Genomic DNA, 18548 nt, shown 5'->3' on the forward strand with positions numbered 1-18548 from the left:
CCGATGGAGCAAAAATGATATGCATTATTAGAAAGCATGCTTTGAGTTGACCTTGATCAAGTTTGATCTTTTCCCAGGCTGGTGATATGTGGTATGATCTTGTGATACTTGACAGTGGCAGCAAGCCACAGCTCCCCATCAACCATGCAATCATGAGGGTAAATAACTAAGTCATGTACAACCAATCTGCACTCCTACAACAATTCTGTCTTTCACTTTCAGTGTAGTATTCAATCAACTGCTTAAGATATTCAACACTATTAAAAGTAGGCTATGTGTTACATGATTTTGCCCACGTGTAGGTTAATGGAAGCATTCAGAGCATGTTTGGGGTAGGTTAGGTGAAGCTATGATGCTCTGTAGGTTAGGTGTGTTAAATGCATTTTTGACTTAGGATATTTTCACTTTACCATGTGTTTATTGGGATGTAACCCCATCATAAGTTGAGGAATTTCTGTATATTGGTATCAAAACAATTTTCCAGGTGAAAAAAATGTCTAAGCATTGTACTAAACAAAACACCATTAGTCTCTTCTAGAACTGACCTATCTTCTGAAATATAGAAAAAAAATAAGCTTAGAAAATTGAATATCTTTACCTTTTGGGCACATAATCCTTTTATTCCAAAGGAAAGACTTTCTGTCCCTACATTTATGCCCTGTAGCACCACACATCTTCTCAAGCTTTTCCATGAACAGAAATGAGAAACATACAGAAGAACCACAATGTGATTCTTTGGAAGATGAAGGACTTGAGTTTTGCCCCCAAAGGAACTAGGAAAAAGGAGAAGAGAAAAGAGAAATGCACTTCTACATATAATTAAAGCAAGAGTAACAGTAGCCAGTGGATTATCAAGCCCATTAGCACTCATGCCTATAAAGACTAGAGCAAATATCTAGTAACTCAGCATTGCCCATATCCCTCTGGTCATGAGACTTCTTTTTCACTGAACGTAGTTTAAAAAAATGATGGTAGAGCATATCTTTTTAAATAAATCAAATATAGTTCACTTCAGTATATATATTACCAGCAACAGTTACATTCATTTAAAATATGAACATATGGCAAGAAAACCAAAAGGTAAATAAAATGAAGTACACTATCTACATGACTATATTTCAATTATTGCTCATTTTTCTCTTTTTTATTTTTTTATTTTTTTAAAGATTTTATTTATTTATTTGACAGACAGAGATCACAAGTAGGCAGAGAAGCAGGTAGAGAGAGAGGAGGAAGCAGGCTCCCTGCTGAGCAGAGAGCCCAATGCGGGGCTCGATCCCAGACCCTGGAATCATTACCTGAGCCGAAGGCAGAGGCTTTAACCCACTGAGCCACCCAGACGCCCCCATTTTTCTCTTTTTTAAACAACTGAGGAACCGCCCCTCCCAGCTTTGCCAACCTCCTTTCTAATTGACCTCTAATTGCTAAACTCTCTCTAATTCACTCTCCATCCATAGGACATTATTGATAATGAAGTTACAGGTTTGTAGAGTGTACACATGTTTGTGTTTCTTGTTTTTTACCCAGAGTAAACAAACACATCTGCGTGAATTATGGCAAATCAATTATACTTTCTACTTGCCAGAGAAGGTAGAAAAGGTCAAGCTCTTTTGAATAAGACCAACTGACATTTTCTTGCTGAATAAATGTGTTATCAAAGGTTAAAATTAATTTTTTTCTAAACAGTGGGACAAGTAACTATAAACAATATCAGTTGTTTTACTTAGAAAATTACAATGACATTTCAATAAACATCTCTTTCCTATTAGTGGAGGAGGAGGGAGACGGAGAATCAGTAGTAGCATTTTTGAAGAGCTAAAAGAAAGACATTTTAGACTACATGAAACTAAACAAAAAAATGTTTGAAGCCCATTGTAATATTTAATCCAAATGTAGGACAACCATATAGCTATCACAGATATTAACCTTGTGAAGATAAATTTCAGATGACAAGATTTGATACATACAAGGTTACATAAAAATGTCTCATTAAAATTAGCTTCTCTGAATAGAAACAAAAAGCATTGATTTAATTGGTGAAATTAGTGATTTGAATTGGTTATGAGCCTTAATCAAAGAAATTTAAAAATGTATCAGGTAATTACTAATCTAAACTTCTAATTAATTATTTTCTAATAAAACTTTTAATTAGTAGATAAGAAAAGTTCTGATGATTACAATTGCCTTTGTAAATAGGTGACTCTAAAATGCTTGAAAACTTCTAGATCATTGTTAATCCCAGACCCTACACTTATGTTTAAACTATACATTTTTTTGACCAACTCAAGATGTTCTGTAAAAGCATATTCTCCAACACTGTAAGCTGGGCTAGGCATCCTTGTTTCGTGATGCTTGGGCTTGTGCTGCTATTGTTAGTGTAAAATATCCAAAATGTACCCTTTTACATTCCAAGATCATTTCCCCTGGCCCTCTATTGCATTTTTTTTTCTGGATATTCTCTTTCCTTTGATTCTCCTGTTTTTGTGTAGTTAAATATTGATTACATTCAGCAGATCTTCTTTAGAGTGGGGTTTGGTCTTAGAAGAAAGCTTTCTTTAATTTCTGCAGTTTTCTTGCACTCATGAGATTATTGCCTGAGTAACTCTGCCTCTCGTTTCCAGCTTTTCCTATCTTTATTTTCCCCCCAGATTGGAGAATCCTTCAATTGTGACTTTTTACCTCTGAAAGCACGAGGTACTGGTTCTCCAGCTCTGAATCTCAGCAGAACTCTATACACATTTGGTTTCATTTCACACAGTTAACAATACCATGGGTTTTCTCACTCTTACCAGGCATGCCTGTTTATAGTTGGGGGTTAATGAAGACATTAATGTCTTCATTATTATTATTTAATGTCGCTGATAGTGAGAGAGGCTTTTGTCTCTTTGTTTGCTTGTTTTATACCCCCCCCATTATGATTGCTAGTTGTGGCAGATTTTTGTTTTGTCTGTCTGTCTTTCTTTCTTTCTTTCTTTTAAATTTTATTTATTTATTTGACAGTGAGAGAGAAAGAGATCACATGTAGGCAGAGAGACAGGCAGAGAGAGAGAGGGAAGCAGGCTCCCTCCTGAGCAGAGAGCCTGGATGCCGGGCTCGATCTCAGGACCCTGGGATCATGACCTGAGCCGAAAGCAGAGGCTTTAACCCACTAAGCCACCCAGGCATCCCTGTTTTGTTTTTCAAAAATGTTCACAACAATATCTGCCACCTTTCATGCTCTTGTCATTTGCCATCAAAAAGTCGAGTTATTATAATCCTGTCCCTCCCAGTAAACATCAGTGAGACATTATGACTGTCTTATTGAATAGCATGTGGTCTAAGGGATGTTGTGTAACTTTCCAAATCAAGGTTATCAAAGCTAATATGAGTTCTTTGTTCATGATTTTTCTCTCTCTCAATATCCCACCCCACAACACACGTGGTCTTAGTAGCCAGCATGTTGTTGAAAACCCCACAAAAAAGCTCATGAGAAGACACTAGTAGATGTTACAATTGACACCCCCACTGAAGTCTCAGCTTACAACCAACACCGACTGCTAAACAAGTGAGTGAAGTAAACAAACTTTCAGATAATCACAGCTGCTAGTGTAGACCTGCCCCATCAGACACTTGAGGGAGCAGAAATGTTTTTTCCCTGCTGATCTCTGCCCAAATTGTAGATTTGTGAGGGGGAAAAATACACACACACACACACACACACACACACACACAAAATACATAATATATACAGACATATGCATACCTGTCTTAATCCATTAAGGGCTAGAGAGGTTAGTTACACAGCCCTAAATAACTGAAATACTTTCTGTTGGTGGTGGTCATGGATTTGGGGAGATTAGAATACTCCAGGAACCTCAAAGCACTCAATGTTAATATAGTCCAATTTACAGGTCTTTTTTAATAGTGCCTTCTGTGTTTTGTCTAACACTCATGCAACTTGGTTAATGATCCAATGCTAGAAAGTCCATTTTATTTTGGGATAAAATTTGTGAAAAATCTATTAGTGTGAACCAAATCACAGAGTACAAAACATCTATTATAAAAATAGTAAAACGGAATAAAACAGGTAGGCACAAAGTAACAAAATTTGCAGGATTAAGTAACAGTGAGATGTTCTCAGAGACATATGGCTGCATTACTAGTAAATATGCAAGTTTTATTATATTCAACTCAAAGTTTCAACCAAATGATTTAAAAATTCAGATTTGAAAAGGGTATAAATTTTTACTGAATGGATTAATTTATAAGATTCTACATACAAATTGGACCAGATCAGGCTAAGAATATAAAAAGAACAGGATAAATTTACACTTATGCTTCCATTCTGGCAAAAATATAACTTAAAAAAAGAAGCTTTTATAAAATGCATGTGTTAAGAATGCAATATATTGCATGTGAAAATATTAATATTATTTCTATATTTAAAAGTGAAAAGTGAAAAAATCATATTCTGGGACATTAGATAATATTTCTTCAATTAAAAATGAATGTAATAAAGGATAATCGTTTGTAATAAAGGATAATATTTTAGAATATAAATGAAATGTTGTTTAAATTATTTTGGTTTCTTTGCCGTTAACAATTAGAAAATACTTCTCATTAGACTTTTGAGATGTTCCATTTTCTGTTTTGTTACATAGAAAAATTAATTAAAAGAAAATAATGGATAAATATTAACAATTAGATGATAAAGAGCTTTGTGTTAGGTCAAACTGTTTTTGTCTATTTTAATGTTCTTAACAAAGAAAAGATGTAATTCAGTGTAAGAAACGGGAAGGAGGGAGAGAGGGAGAGAAAGAAAAAGAGACAGAGAGAGATGGAGAGACAGAGACTGAAAGGAAAAAATAAAAAGCAATTTATGTTCAGCAAGCCAAACTAATGTAAACTGTATTACAGAATCATGGAAAAACAAAGAAAAGAAACTGCTCTTCACTGAGCAAAGTTTTACCATTTAAAATCTAAAGAAAAAAATTGTATGTTCATCATCATTAGCCACCAGGGAGACTCAAATCAAAACCACATTGAGATACTACCTTACACCAGTAAGAATGGCCAAAATTAACAAGACAAGAAACAAATGTTGGAGAGGATGTGGAGAAAGGGAAACCCTCTTACACTGTTGGTGGGAATGCAAGTTTGTGCAACCATTTTGGAAAACAGGGTGGAGATTCCTCAAAAAATTAAAAATACAACTTCTCTATGACCTTGCAATTGTACTACTGGATATTTACCCCAAAGATACAGATGTAGCAAAAAGAAGGGCCATCTGAACCCTAATGTTTATAGCAGCAATGGCCACAATTGCCAAACTGTGGAGGAAGACAAGATGCCCTTCAACAGATGAATGGATAAAGAAGATATGGTCCATATATACAAGAGGGTATTACGCCTCTATCAGAAAGGATGAATGCCCAAGTTTTGTATCAATGTGAATGGGACTGAAGGAGATTATGCTGAGTGAAATAAGTCGAGCAGAGTCAATCATCATGTGATTTCACTTACTTATGGAGCGTAAGGTATAACATGGAGGGCATTAGGAAAAGGAAAGAAAAATGAACTGGGAGAAATCAGAGGGGGAGACAAAGTATGAGAGACTGTGGACTCTGAGAAACAAACTGAGGGTTTTGGAGGGGAGGGGGCATGGGGTTTTGGGTGAGCCTGGTAGTGAGTATTAAGGAGGGCACGTATTGCATGGAGCACTGGGTGTGGTGCATAAACAATGAATCTTGGGACACTGAAAATTAAAATAATAAAATAAATGAAAATAATTTTTTTAAAAATTGTATGGGTAAAATATGTGTGGACTTAAGCTTTAAGAAGTCAAGAAGTTAAAGCACAGCTCCAGTTAAGAGAGCCCTGAGAAAAATCTTGCAAGGGACAATGGAGCTTATAAAGCCACTGTTTTGTTTTAACTCTGCATAAATCGATCTGGTGACTTTAAAGATTTTCCTTCCTGGATATTGCATATGCGTGTGTATATATATATATGTATATATATATATACATATATATATGTGTGTGTGTGTGTGTGTGTGTGTGTGTGTGTATAGTATTCTATTAAGAATTATGAGAAGGGGGGGAGGAGTCAAGATGGCGGAGAAGTAGCAAGCTGAGGCTGCTTCAGCTAGCCGGAGATCAGCTAGATAGCTTATCTAAAGATTGCAAACACCTGAAAATCCATCGGCAGATCGAAGAGAAGAAGAACAGCAATTCTGGAAACAGAAACACAACCACTTTCTGAAAGGTAGGACCGGCGGAGACGTGAATCCAAAGCGAGGGGAAGATAGACCCCGGGGGGAGGGGCCGGCTCCCGGCAAGCGGCGGAGCAACCGCGCACAAAATCAGGACTTTTAAAAGTCTGTTCTTTTTTTTTTTTTTTTTTTTTTTTTTTTTTTTTTTTTTTTTAATAAAGTCTGTTCTGCTGAGGGACATCGCTCCAGAGGCTAAACCGGGGCGAAGCCCAAGCGGAGTCAGCGTGGCCTCAGGTCCCGCAGGGTCACAGAAGGATCGGGGGTGTCTGAGTGTCGCAGAGCTTGCGGGTATGGGAACGGGAAAGCCGGCTACAGAGACAGAGCCGACAGTAAGCTTGCAGCTCTGTGTAACCTTGAACCGGTCGCAGGCTCGGTGAGCTCGGAGCGCGGCCGGAGGTCAGGCAGACGGGAGTAACTGGGCGCGGTTCTCTGAGGGCGCACTGAGGAGTGGGGCCCTGGGCTCTCGGCTCCTCCGGGCCGGAGACCAGGAGGCCGCCATTTGTATTCCCGTCCTCTGGAACTCTACGGAAAGCGCTCAGGGAACAAAAGCTCCTGAAAGCAAACGCGAGCGGATTACTCAGCCCGGCCCCTGGTAAGGGCGGTGCAATTCCGCCTGGGGCAAAGACACTTGAGAATCACTACAACAGGCCCCTCCCCCAGAAGATCAACAAGAAATCCAGCCAAGACCAAGTTCACCTACGAAGGAGTGCAGTTTCAATACCAAGGAGAGCAGCAGAATTCCAGAGGAGGAGAAAGCCAAGCATGGAACTCATGGCTTTTTCCCTGTGATTTTTTTTTAGTCTTGTAGTTAATTTAATTTTTTTCTTTTTCATTTTTTGTTTTTTTTTCTCTCACCTTCGGTGTTTTCTTTTTTTTAATTCTTTTTTCTTTTTTTTTTTCTTTCTTCCTTTTTGAACCTCTTTTTATCCACTTTCTCCCCCCTCACGATTTTGGAACTCTTCTAATTTGGTTAAAGCATATTTTCCTGGGGCTGTTGCCACCCTTTTAGTATTTTACTTGCCCCTTCATATACTCTTATCTGGACAAAATGACAAGACGGAAAAATTCAACACAAAAAAAAAAGAACAAGAGGCAGTACCGAAGGCTAGGGACCTAAACAATACAGACATTGGTAATATGTCAGATCTAGAGTTCAGAATGACAATTCTCAAGGTTCTAGCCAGGCTCGAAAAAGGCATGGAAGATATTAGAGAAACCCTCTCGGGAGATATAAAAGCCCTTTCTGGAGAAATAAAAGAACTAAAATCTAACCAAGTTGAAATCAAAAAAGCTATTAATGAGGTGCAATCAAAAATGGAGGCTCTCACTGCTAGGATAAATGAGGCAGAAGAAAGAATTAGTGATATAGAAGACCAAATGACAGAGAATAAAGAAGCTGAGAAAAAGAGGGACAAACAGCTACTGGACCACGAGGGGAAAATTCGAGAGATAAGTGACACCATAAGACGAAACAACATTAGAATAATTGGGATTCCAGAAGAAGAAGAAAGAGAGAGGGGAGCAGAAGGTATACTGGAGAGAATTATTGGGGAGAATTTCCCCAAGATGGCAAAGGGAACGAGCATCAAAATTCAGGAGGTCCAGAGAACGCCCCTCAAAATCAGTAAGAATAGGCCCACACCCCGTCACCTAATAGTAAAATTTACAAGTCTCAGTGACAAAGAGAAAATCCTGAAAGCAGCCCGGGAAAAGAAGTCTGTAACATACAATGGTAAAAATATTAGATTGGCAGCTGACTTATCCACAGAGACCTGGCAGGCCAGAAAGAGCTGGCATGATATTTTCAGAGCACTAAACGAGAAAAACATGCAGCCAAGAATACTATATCCAGCTAGGCTATCATTGAAAATAGAAGGAGAGATTAAAAGCTTCCAGGACAAACAAAAACTGAAAGAATTTGCAAATACCAAACCAGCTCTACAGGAAATATTGAAAGGGGTCCTCTAAGCAAAGAGAGAGCCTATAAGTGGTAGATCAGAAAGGAACAGAGACCATATACAGTAACAGTCACCTTACAGGCAATACAATGGCACTAAATTCATATCTCTCAATAGTTACCCTGAATGTTAATGGGCTAAATGCCCCTGTCAAAAGACACAGGCTATCAGAATGGATAAAAAAACAAAACCCATCTATATGTTGCCTCCAAGAAATTCATTTTAAGCCTGAAGACACCTCCAGATTTAAAGTGAGGGGGTGGAAAAGAATTTACCATGCTAATGGACATCAGAAGAAAGCAGGAGTGGCAATCCTTATATCAGATCAATTAGATTTTAAGCCAAAGACTATAATAAGAGATGAGGAAGGACACTATATCATACTCAAAGGGTCTCTCCAACAAGAAGATTTAACAATTTTAAATATCTATGCCCCCAACGTGGGAGCAGCCAACTATATAAACCAATTAATAACAAAATCAAAGAAACACATCAACAATAATACAATAATAGTAGGGGACTTTAATACTCCCCTCACTGAAATGGACAGATCATCCAAGCAAAAGATCAGCAAGGAAATAAAGGCCTTAAACGACACACTGGACCAGATGGACATCACAGATATATTCAGAATATTTCATCCCAAAGCAACAGAATACACATTCTTCTCTAGTGCACATGGAACATTCTCCAGAATAGATCACATCCTCGGTCCTAAATCAGGTCAACCAGTATCAAAAGATTGGGATCATTCCCTGCATATTTTCAGACCATAATGCTCTAAAGCTAGAACTCAACCACAAAAGGAAGTTTGGAAAGAACCCAAATACATGGAGACTAAACAGCATCCTTCTAAAGAATGAATGGGTCAACAGGGAAATTAAAGAAGAATTGAAAAAAATCATGGAAACAAATGATAATGAAAATACAACGGTTCAAAATCTGTGGGACACAACAAAGGCAGTCCTGAGAGGAAAATATATAGTGGTACAAGCCTTCCTCAAGAAACAAGAAAGGTCTCAGGTACACAACCTAACCCTACACCTAAAGGAGCTGGAGAAAGAACCAGAAAGAAACCCTAAGCCCAGCAGGAGAAGAGAAATCATAAAGATCAGAGCAGAAATCAATGAAATAGAACCCAAATAATAATAGAACAAATCAATGAAACTAGGAGCTGGTTCTTTGAAAGAATTAATAAAATTGATAAACCCCTGGCCCGACTTATCAAAAAGAAAAGAGAAAGGACCCAAATAAGTAAAATCATGAATGAAAGAGGAGAGATCACAACTAACACCAAAGAAATACAAACTATTATAAGAACATACTATGAGCAACTCTACGGCAATAAATTTGACAATCTGGAAGAAATGGATGCATTCCTAGAAACATATAAACTACCACAACTGAACCAGGAAGAAATAGAAAGCCTGAACAGACCGATAACCAGTAAGGAGATTGAAACAGTCATTAAAAATCTCCAAACAAACAAAAGCCCAGGGCCAGACGGCTTCCCGGGGGAATTCTAACAAACATTTAAAGAAGAACTAATTCCTATTCTCCTGAAACTGTTCCAAAAAGTTGAAATGGAAGGAAAACTTCCAAACTCATTTTATGAGGCCAGCATCACCTTGATCCCAAAACCAGACAAAGATCCCACCTAAAAAGAGAGCTATAGACCAATATCCTTGATGAACACAGATGCGAAAATACTCAACAAAATACTAGCCAATAGGATTCAACAGTACATTAAAAGGATTATTCACCACGACCAAGTGGGATTTATTCCAGGGCTGCAAGGTTGGTTCAACATCCGCAAATCAGTCAATGTGATACAACACATCAATAAAAGAAAGAACAAAAACCATATGATACTCTCAATAGATGCTGAAAAAGCATTTGACAAAGTACAGCACCCCTTCCTGATCAAAACTCTTCAAAGTGTAGGGATAGAGGGCACATACCTCAATATCATCAAAGCCATCTATGAAAAACCCACCTCAAATATCATTCTCAATGGAGAAAAACTGAAAGCTTTTCCGCTAAGGTCAGGAACACGGCAGGGATGTCCATTATCACCACTGCTATTCAACATAGTACTAGAGGTCCTAGCCTCAGCAATCAGACAACAAAAGGAAATTAAAGGCATTCAAATCGGCAAAGAAGAAGTCAAATTATCACTCTCGCAGATCATATGATACTATATGTGGAAAACCCAAAAGACTCCACTCCAAAACTGCTAGAACTTATACAGGAATTCAGTAAAGTGTCAGGATATAAAATCAATGCACAGAAATCAGTTGCATTTCTCTACACCAACAGCAAGACAGAAGAAAGAGAAATTAAGGAGTCAATCCCATTTACAATTGCATCCAAAACCATAAGATACCTAGGAATAAACCTAACCAAAGAGACACAGAATCTATACTCAGAAAACTATAAAGTACTCATGAAAGAAATTGAGGAAGACACAAAGAAATGGAAAAATGTTCCATGCTCCTGGATTGGAAGAATAAATATTGTGAAAATTTCTATGCTACCTAAAGCAATCTACACATTTAATGCAATTCCTATCAAAGTACCATCCATCTTTTTCAAAGAAATGGAACAAATTATGCTAAAATTTATATGGAACCAGAAAAGACCTCGAATAGCCAAAGGGATATTGAAAAAGAAAGCCAACGTTGGTGGCATCACAATTCCGGACTTCAAGTTCTATTACAAAGCTGTCATCATCAAGACAGCATGGTACTGGCACAAAAACAGACAAATAGATCAATGGAACAGAATAGAGAGCCCAGAAATAGACCCTCAACTCTACGGTCAACTAATCTTCAACAAAGCAGGAAAGAATGTCCAATGTAAAAAAGACAGCCTCTTCGGTAAATGGTGCTGGGAAAATTGGACAGCCACATGCAGAAAAATGAAATTGGACCATTTCCTTACACCACACACAAAAATAGACTCAAAATGGATGAAGGACCTCAATGTGCGAAAGGAATCCATCAAAATCCTTGAGGAGAACACAGGCAGCAACCTCTTCGACCTCTGCCGCAGCAACATCTTCCTAGGAACAACGCAAAAGGCAAGGGAAGCAAGGGCAAAAATGAACTATTGGGATTTCATCAAGATCAAAAGCTTTTGCACAGCAAAGGAAACAGTTAACAAAATCAAAAGACAACTGACAGAATGGGAGAAGATATTTGCAAATGACATATCAGATAAAGGACTAGTGTCCAAAATCTATAAAGAACTTAGCAAACTCAACACCCAAAGAACAAATAATCCAATCAAGAAATGGGCAGAGGACATGAACAGACATTTCTGCAAAAAAGACATCCAGATGGCCAACAGACACATGAAAAAGTGCTCCATATCACTCGGCATCAGGGAAATACAAATCAAAACCACAATGCGATATCACCTCACACCAGTCAGAATGGCTAAAATCAACAAGTCAGGAAATGACAGATGCTGGTGAGGATGCGGAGAAAGGGGAACCCTCCTCCACTCTTGGTGGGAATGCAAGCTGGTGCAGCCACTCTGGAAAACAGCATGGAGTTTCCTCAAAATGTTGAAAATAGAACTGCCCTATGACCCAGCAATTGCACTATTGGGTATTTACCCTAAAGATACAAACCTAGTGATTCAAAGGGGCACGTGCACCCGAATGTTTATAGCAGCAATGTCCACAATAGTCAAACTATGGAAAGAACCTAGATGTCCATCAACAGATGAATGGATCAAGAAGGTGTGGTATATATACACAATGGAATACTATGCAGCCATCAAAAGAAATGAAATCTTGCCATTTGCAAAAACATGGATGGAACTAGAGCGTATCATGCTTAGCGAAATAAGTCAAGCAGAGAAAGACAACTATCATATGATCTCCCTGATATGAGGAAGTGGTGATGCAACATGGGGGCTTAAGTGGGTAGGAGAAGAATAAATGAAACAAGATGGGATTGGGAGGGAGACAAACCATAAGTGACTCTTAATCTCACAAAACAAACTGAGGGTTGCTGGGGGGAGGGGTTTTGGGAGAAGGGGGTGGGATTATGGACATTGGGGAGGGTACGTGCTTTGGTGAGTGCTGTGAAGTGTGTAAACCTGGTGATTCACAGACCTGTACCCCTGGGGATAAAAATATATGTTTATAAAAAATAAAAAATTAATAAAAAAAAAGTCTGGACCAGTTTGAATTGTTAAAAAAAAAAAAGAATTATGAGAAGGGATTATGAATATCATTTTCATGTCATGTGGGACTTCGAAAAATTTAAAGGAATATAAACCCAAGTTTAAGTTTTCCATATTCTGTGTTTGGGCAGCTTTCAAAAAAAAACAATTTCTGTTGGGTATTAAAGAGGGCACATATTGCATGGAGCACTGGGTGTTATATGCAAACAATATATCATGGAACACTATATCAAAAACTAATGATGTACTTACTGTATGGTAACTAACATAACATAATAATTTTTTTAAAGAAAAGAGGATGTAATTATAATGCATTTATAATGTGGTTATAACACATTGATCTTTCACTGTGTAATTTATTTTCCTTAACATGGGGACCTGTTGGCAGTTTATCTACCTTTTTTTTTTTTAAGATTTTTTATTTGTTTGTTTGTTTGTTTGACAGAGAGGCAGACAGAGAGAGAGAAGGAAGCAGGCTCCCTGCCGAGCAGAGAGCCCAGTGTGGGACTCAATCCCAGGACCCTGGGATCATGACCTGAGCCGAAGGCAGAGGCTTTAACCCACTGAGCTACCCAGGTGTCCCCGTTGAAAATTTATTAATGAACTTATTTACATAAATATCCTGGAACTGAAGATGCTTAATAAATGTATTATAAAGAGATTCTAAATTTTAAAAAAGTAATTTCCAAATATACACAGAATATAATATCCATTGAAAAGTTTAAGTTGAAATTTTAAACAAATTTTCACCTTTGTCAATTGTCTTAGCAAAAATACCCCGAACAGAAAGCCTGATTCAAAGAGTTATACATAGATACTCCCTAAAAAACAAAGTAAGAAAGCAGGAAGACGGGAGAAAGGATTGGAGGTAAAGAAAGGGGGAAGATATCGGAAGGCGAGCGTTAACGATGTGGCCAAGCTTCTCATCTAATGTAATTGCTGGTTTTTTTCTGTGTTTTCAGAAGCTGTAAGATTAACTGTTGAAATAAAAGAGAATAAATGATCAGTTGGCTCCTTTCTAAGCCCTTATTTATCACTGGTCAAAATCTACCCCATGGGGCGTAGTTGCCACACTTCTCTTTATCTTACTATGACGATGCATAGGTCATGATAGGTAATCTTGCCTTTTCAGTTGATTATACATGCAGGCGTCCTGCTCCATAGTGACTCGGCACCACACACATAGGGACAGCATTAGCTGATATTGATTCCACATCCTTATCTTAGCAAGTGAAACAGGTTCGGTCTCACACACACACACACACACACACACACACATACACACACACAGAAACCCCCCTCCCTATGTGGAAAAAGAAGAAGAAGGAGGTGGAGGTAGAAGAGGAGGAGAAGAAGAGGAGGAGGAAGAAGAGGAAAAAGAAGAGGAAGAAGTAGGAAAAGAAGAAAGCATCTGCTAATTAAAGTAAGATGCTTTTATCTATTTCTTCACTTAAAGGGGCACGTTCAAAATCTATTTTCAACTTTCTCGTAATTTTTGCTTTCTCTTCTCCCAAATAAGTTCATCATGGATATATTTGAAGAAATTCCCCTTTGGTTACAAACATAAAATTTAGAATTATGACATTTTGTGACAAAAGAAAAAAAAAAACTGAAATAGATTTGGCATGAATCAGCCATCACATTTTGCTTCCTAGTGATTTCAAGCATTCCTCCTTTAAAAAAAAAAAGGCATTTTAAGGATTCATGATTAGCAAAATTGGCTTCCAATGTATTATTTGCAGCTGTCATGTCCTTTCTTTTTAAATTCATAATTCATGCTTTTCCCCATAAATATTAAAATTTTCAAAGTTCTTTTTTTTTAAGATTTTTTCTTTATTTATCTGACAGAGATCACAAGTAGGCAGAGAGGCAGGCAGAGAGAGAGGAGGAAGCAGGCTCCCCGCAGAGCAGAGAGCCCGACGTGGGGCTCGATCCCAGGACCCTGGGATCATGACCTGAGCAGAAGGCAGAGGCTTAACCCACTGAGCCACCCAGGTGCCCCTCAAAGTTCTTTTTAAAGCAAAATTCCTACTTTTTGAATGACCAAACTAAGTAAGGCTGGCTTATGATTGTAAGGAATATTCTCACAATAGTTTATTATGACATTTGTGATATTTAATTACATAGATTTAGAGCTATAAACCCCTAGAAACTAACTCTACCCAAATATATGTAAAGTTTTTGTTGTTTTTTTTGAGCCTGTAACATTTTGTCTTACAGAAATAACGTTATTAACAGTCACCAATCCACAAACTAGCTTACTGAGGTCTAAAGAAGACATAAACAAATGGAGAAAGATACAATGTTCATGGGTTACAGAAGCTATGGTTAAAATGCCAATTCTTCCCAAACTGATCTAATCTATAGACTGAGAGCAAATTCAGTCAAAATCCTATCAAACTCATGTAGTAGAGATAAGGAAGCTCATTCTAAAATTTATATATAAAAGAAAATTACCTCTAATAACCAAAATATTTTGAAGGGTAGAACAATCTGAATGACAATGTTACTAGGCTTATAAGAATGCTGTAGTAATCAAGTCAACTATGGATACACAAATAGGCAATGTAAACATACAGAAGTGAATAGGAAGTCCAGAAATAGATTGGCTTACATGATCAGTTGGTTTTTAACAAAGGTCAACAAAGTAATTCAATTGGAAAAAGACCATTTTCTCAAAATTTTATTTTTTTGGAGTAATTGGAAAGTCATATGAAAGAAATATATCTTCTTCCCATTCTTTATACATAGATATATGGAAAATTTCTCAAAATGGATATTGACCTAAATGTAATAGTTAAAGCTATTTTTTAAAGATAGAATATAAAAAAAAAATCACTTTATAATTGCACTACTGGATATTTACTCCAAAAATAAAAAGACAGTAATTCAGAGGGACCCATGTACCCCTGTTTATAGCAGCATTGTTTATAATAACCAAACTATGGAAGCAGTAAGTGTCCACTGATAGATGAAAGGATAAAGAAGATTTGGTTTATATATGTGGCAATATCTACATATCTACATAGAAGGATACGGGTGTGTATATGTAAAGATATACATATAATGGAATATTATTTAGCCATGAAAAAGGATTGAAACCTTGCCATTTGTAACTATATGGATGGAGCTAGAGAGTATAATACCAAGCAAAATAAGTCAGAGAAAGACAAATATCGTATGATCTCACTCACATGCAGAATTTAAGAAACAAAACAAACAAACAAAGGGAAAAAAAGGAGGGAGAGTCAAACCAAGAAACACACTAATAACTAGAAAAAACAAACTGATGGTTACGAGAGGGCAGGTGGCTGTGGGGGAATGGGTGAAATAAGTGATAGGGATTAAAGAGTATGCTTCTTGGGGTGCCTGGATGGTTCAGTGGGCTACAGCCTCTGCCTTAAGCTCAGGTGATGATTCCAGGGTCCTGGGATCTAAGCCCCTTATTGGGCTCTCTGCTAGACAGGAAGCCTGCTTCCCTTCCCCTCTCTATCTGCGTGCCTCTCTGCCTGCTTGTGATCTCTATCAAATAAATAAATAAAATCTTAAAAAGAAAAAAAAAAAGAGTATGCTTCTCCTGATGAGCACAGGGTAATGTATGAAATTGTTGAATCACTATATTATACACCTGAAACTAATATAACACTGTATGTTAACAATATTGGAATTAAAAACAAAACAAAACAAAATGAGTGTTTCCTAAATATTACAAAAACACCTGAACCAAAAAAGAAAAAAAAAATTGCAATTTTGCAATATATAAATCCTCTTTTCTGAGAAATACAATGTTAGGAAGTGGAAATCCAATCCAAAACTAGAAACAAATTTGCAAAATATGTATGTGGTAATCAATCTATATAAAGTTACATAAAGATTTATTACATTTTTATAATAAATGACAAGCAAACCAGTAAAAGATGGGCTAAGGTATTGAACATGCATTTCACCAAAAAGATATAAGAATGTTCAACAAGCACATGAAAACCTGCACATTATTACTTATCAGAGATATACATATTAAAACCACAATGTACTATCATTAGATACTCTTTGTAATGGCTAAAATTAAAAAGACTGACAAAACCAAATGTTGATGAGGATATTAAGGAAATTGAACTCTTATTTTGCTGATGGGATTGCAAAATGATGCAACCACTCTGAAACATTCAATTATTATTATGAAATTAAACATTCACTTGGTAACTATTAAATATATACGTGAATAACCTGCACTTGGTAATTATTACATATACTTGATAAACATACACTTGATGATTATTATTATCCAGTTAAGCATATATGTACAATATGACATAGCAACCAATTACCAGGTATTTACCTGTGAAAAATGAGTAAATTGTACCACATAAAGATTTGTATATGAATGTTCCTAGCAACTTTATTCATCATAGCCTCAAACTGAAAACAACACTAATGTTCATTAACTGGTGAATGGATGGATACAAGTTTTATGGTATCTATATAATTGAAAACAGTATTAGCAGTAAAAAGTAAATATGGATAGTCCCTTCACTGTAGATGAAACTCAAAAGCATCATGCTAAGTGAGAGATGACAGATATAAAAGGCTGTGTACACTATGGTCTCACTTATAAGAAATTATAGAAATGGAAAACACCATCGTGACAGAAAGCAAATCTGTCGTTGCTAGGTGACAGGGATTAGAAAAGGAGTTCTACTAAAAAAAAAAAAAAAAGTGGAAACTTTTTTGGGCAAGGGAAATATTTAATATCATGATTTTGATAATAGTTAACATAACTACATATATCTGTTATAATATATCAAATTACTGATTTTGTTACATATAAACTATACCTCAACAAAGCTGGTTTTAAAAATCAGTAAAAGTAGCCAATTCTGGAGGAGGAATATAATTTGGGCTAAGAATCTCTGAATTACACACACTGAAATTGAGTTTGTAAACTGGATTAATCATTTGAATCATATTTTAAAATATTTCTTTCTATCTCCTATATATACATTTAGCAATTCTCTAAAAGGCTATTACCCAGACAACTCTTTTTCATTCTGTTGGTACAGAAGTGATTTTACATGGAATATAAATTCTTATAGCTTAATAGTTATGTGTCTTTCTTAATTAATTATGACAAGTGACACAATTTTCCATTTATGGTGGTTGCAAAATTTTCTTTTGTTTAAATAACATGAGAAGAGTCAAGCTCCAAGAAAAAATCCTGTGTGCTTTCATGGCATTACATGGAAGGTGGAGAAGCTACTCTTTGAACACCAGACATGGTACATAGTCAGTGCACTGCAGTCCTTGAAGGGAGTTGCAGTCAGACCCAGCCCCCACCTGTGAGCTTGCCATACTTTTATGTATATCTGTTTTCCTGGCCTTACATCCCACCTCTAGGAGGGCCCTTAGTGGAGGCTTTTCTTAGGAGCTCCTGCCGGGACCTTCTTATTGGATGACTATAAGGGTAATTTTCTGTACTACTGAGTACTTTTCTTGCTAGTTTTTTTCCCCTTCTCCCTGTTCTTGACACGTAAGCCCATAAAACATCAGGAGACTTCTGTTAGGGTCTTTCCAGAATGACATGACTCCTCCCACTCTAGTACTTCTGGTGATCTAAAACCCTTGCCCAGTGCCATTTTAGGAGGGGAAAACAAACAAAGAATCAAACAAAATCACTGAGGGAGTGCACATCTTTTTTTTTTTCTGGCCTCTTGGTTACACTACTGCAGTAAGTGAACAAAGTCTTGGCTGTTACTCACTTACTGAATTTTTTCAATAAATAGAAGTACCGTTATAAAAAGTGAATATGCTTGGATTAGCCTGCCTTTTCCCCCAAGCTTGTTTGTAAGAATGTGCAAATACATTTTTGCTATTGTTCCTATTAATCCTGCTCTAGGGTTTTCTAAATATATGCCCCAAATGATTTCAAAGTTTATTATAGGACTTACTGAATTTTCTCCCAATAATGTTGCAGAAAAAGCAGTTAACAGATAGGGATTTTAACCATTTGCCTTTTATAGATGACTTAGATATTTTAAAAGAAACCATTACTATTAATTTTAATAACATTCTAACCCCATTTAGGAATATGTGAATAAGAAAAGTATCAAAATATAACTATTAGAATGATTCTTTTTAATTGAAA

Source organism: Mustela putorius, unplaced genomic scaffold, assembly GCF_011764305.1.
Source record: "Mustela putorius furo isolate JIRA1106 unplaced genomic scaffold, ASM1176430v1.1 tig00000430_pilon_pilon_pilon, whole genome shotgun sequence".
NCBI classification, from domain to species: Eukaryota; Metazoa; Chordata; class Mammalia; order Carnivora; family Mustelidae; genus Mustela; species Mustela putorius.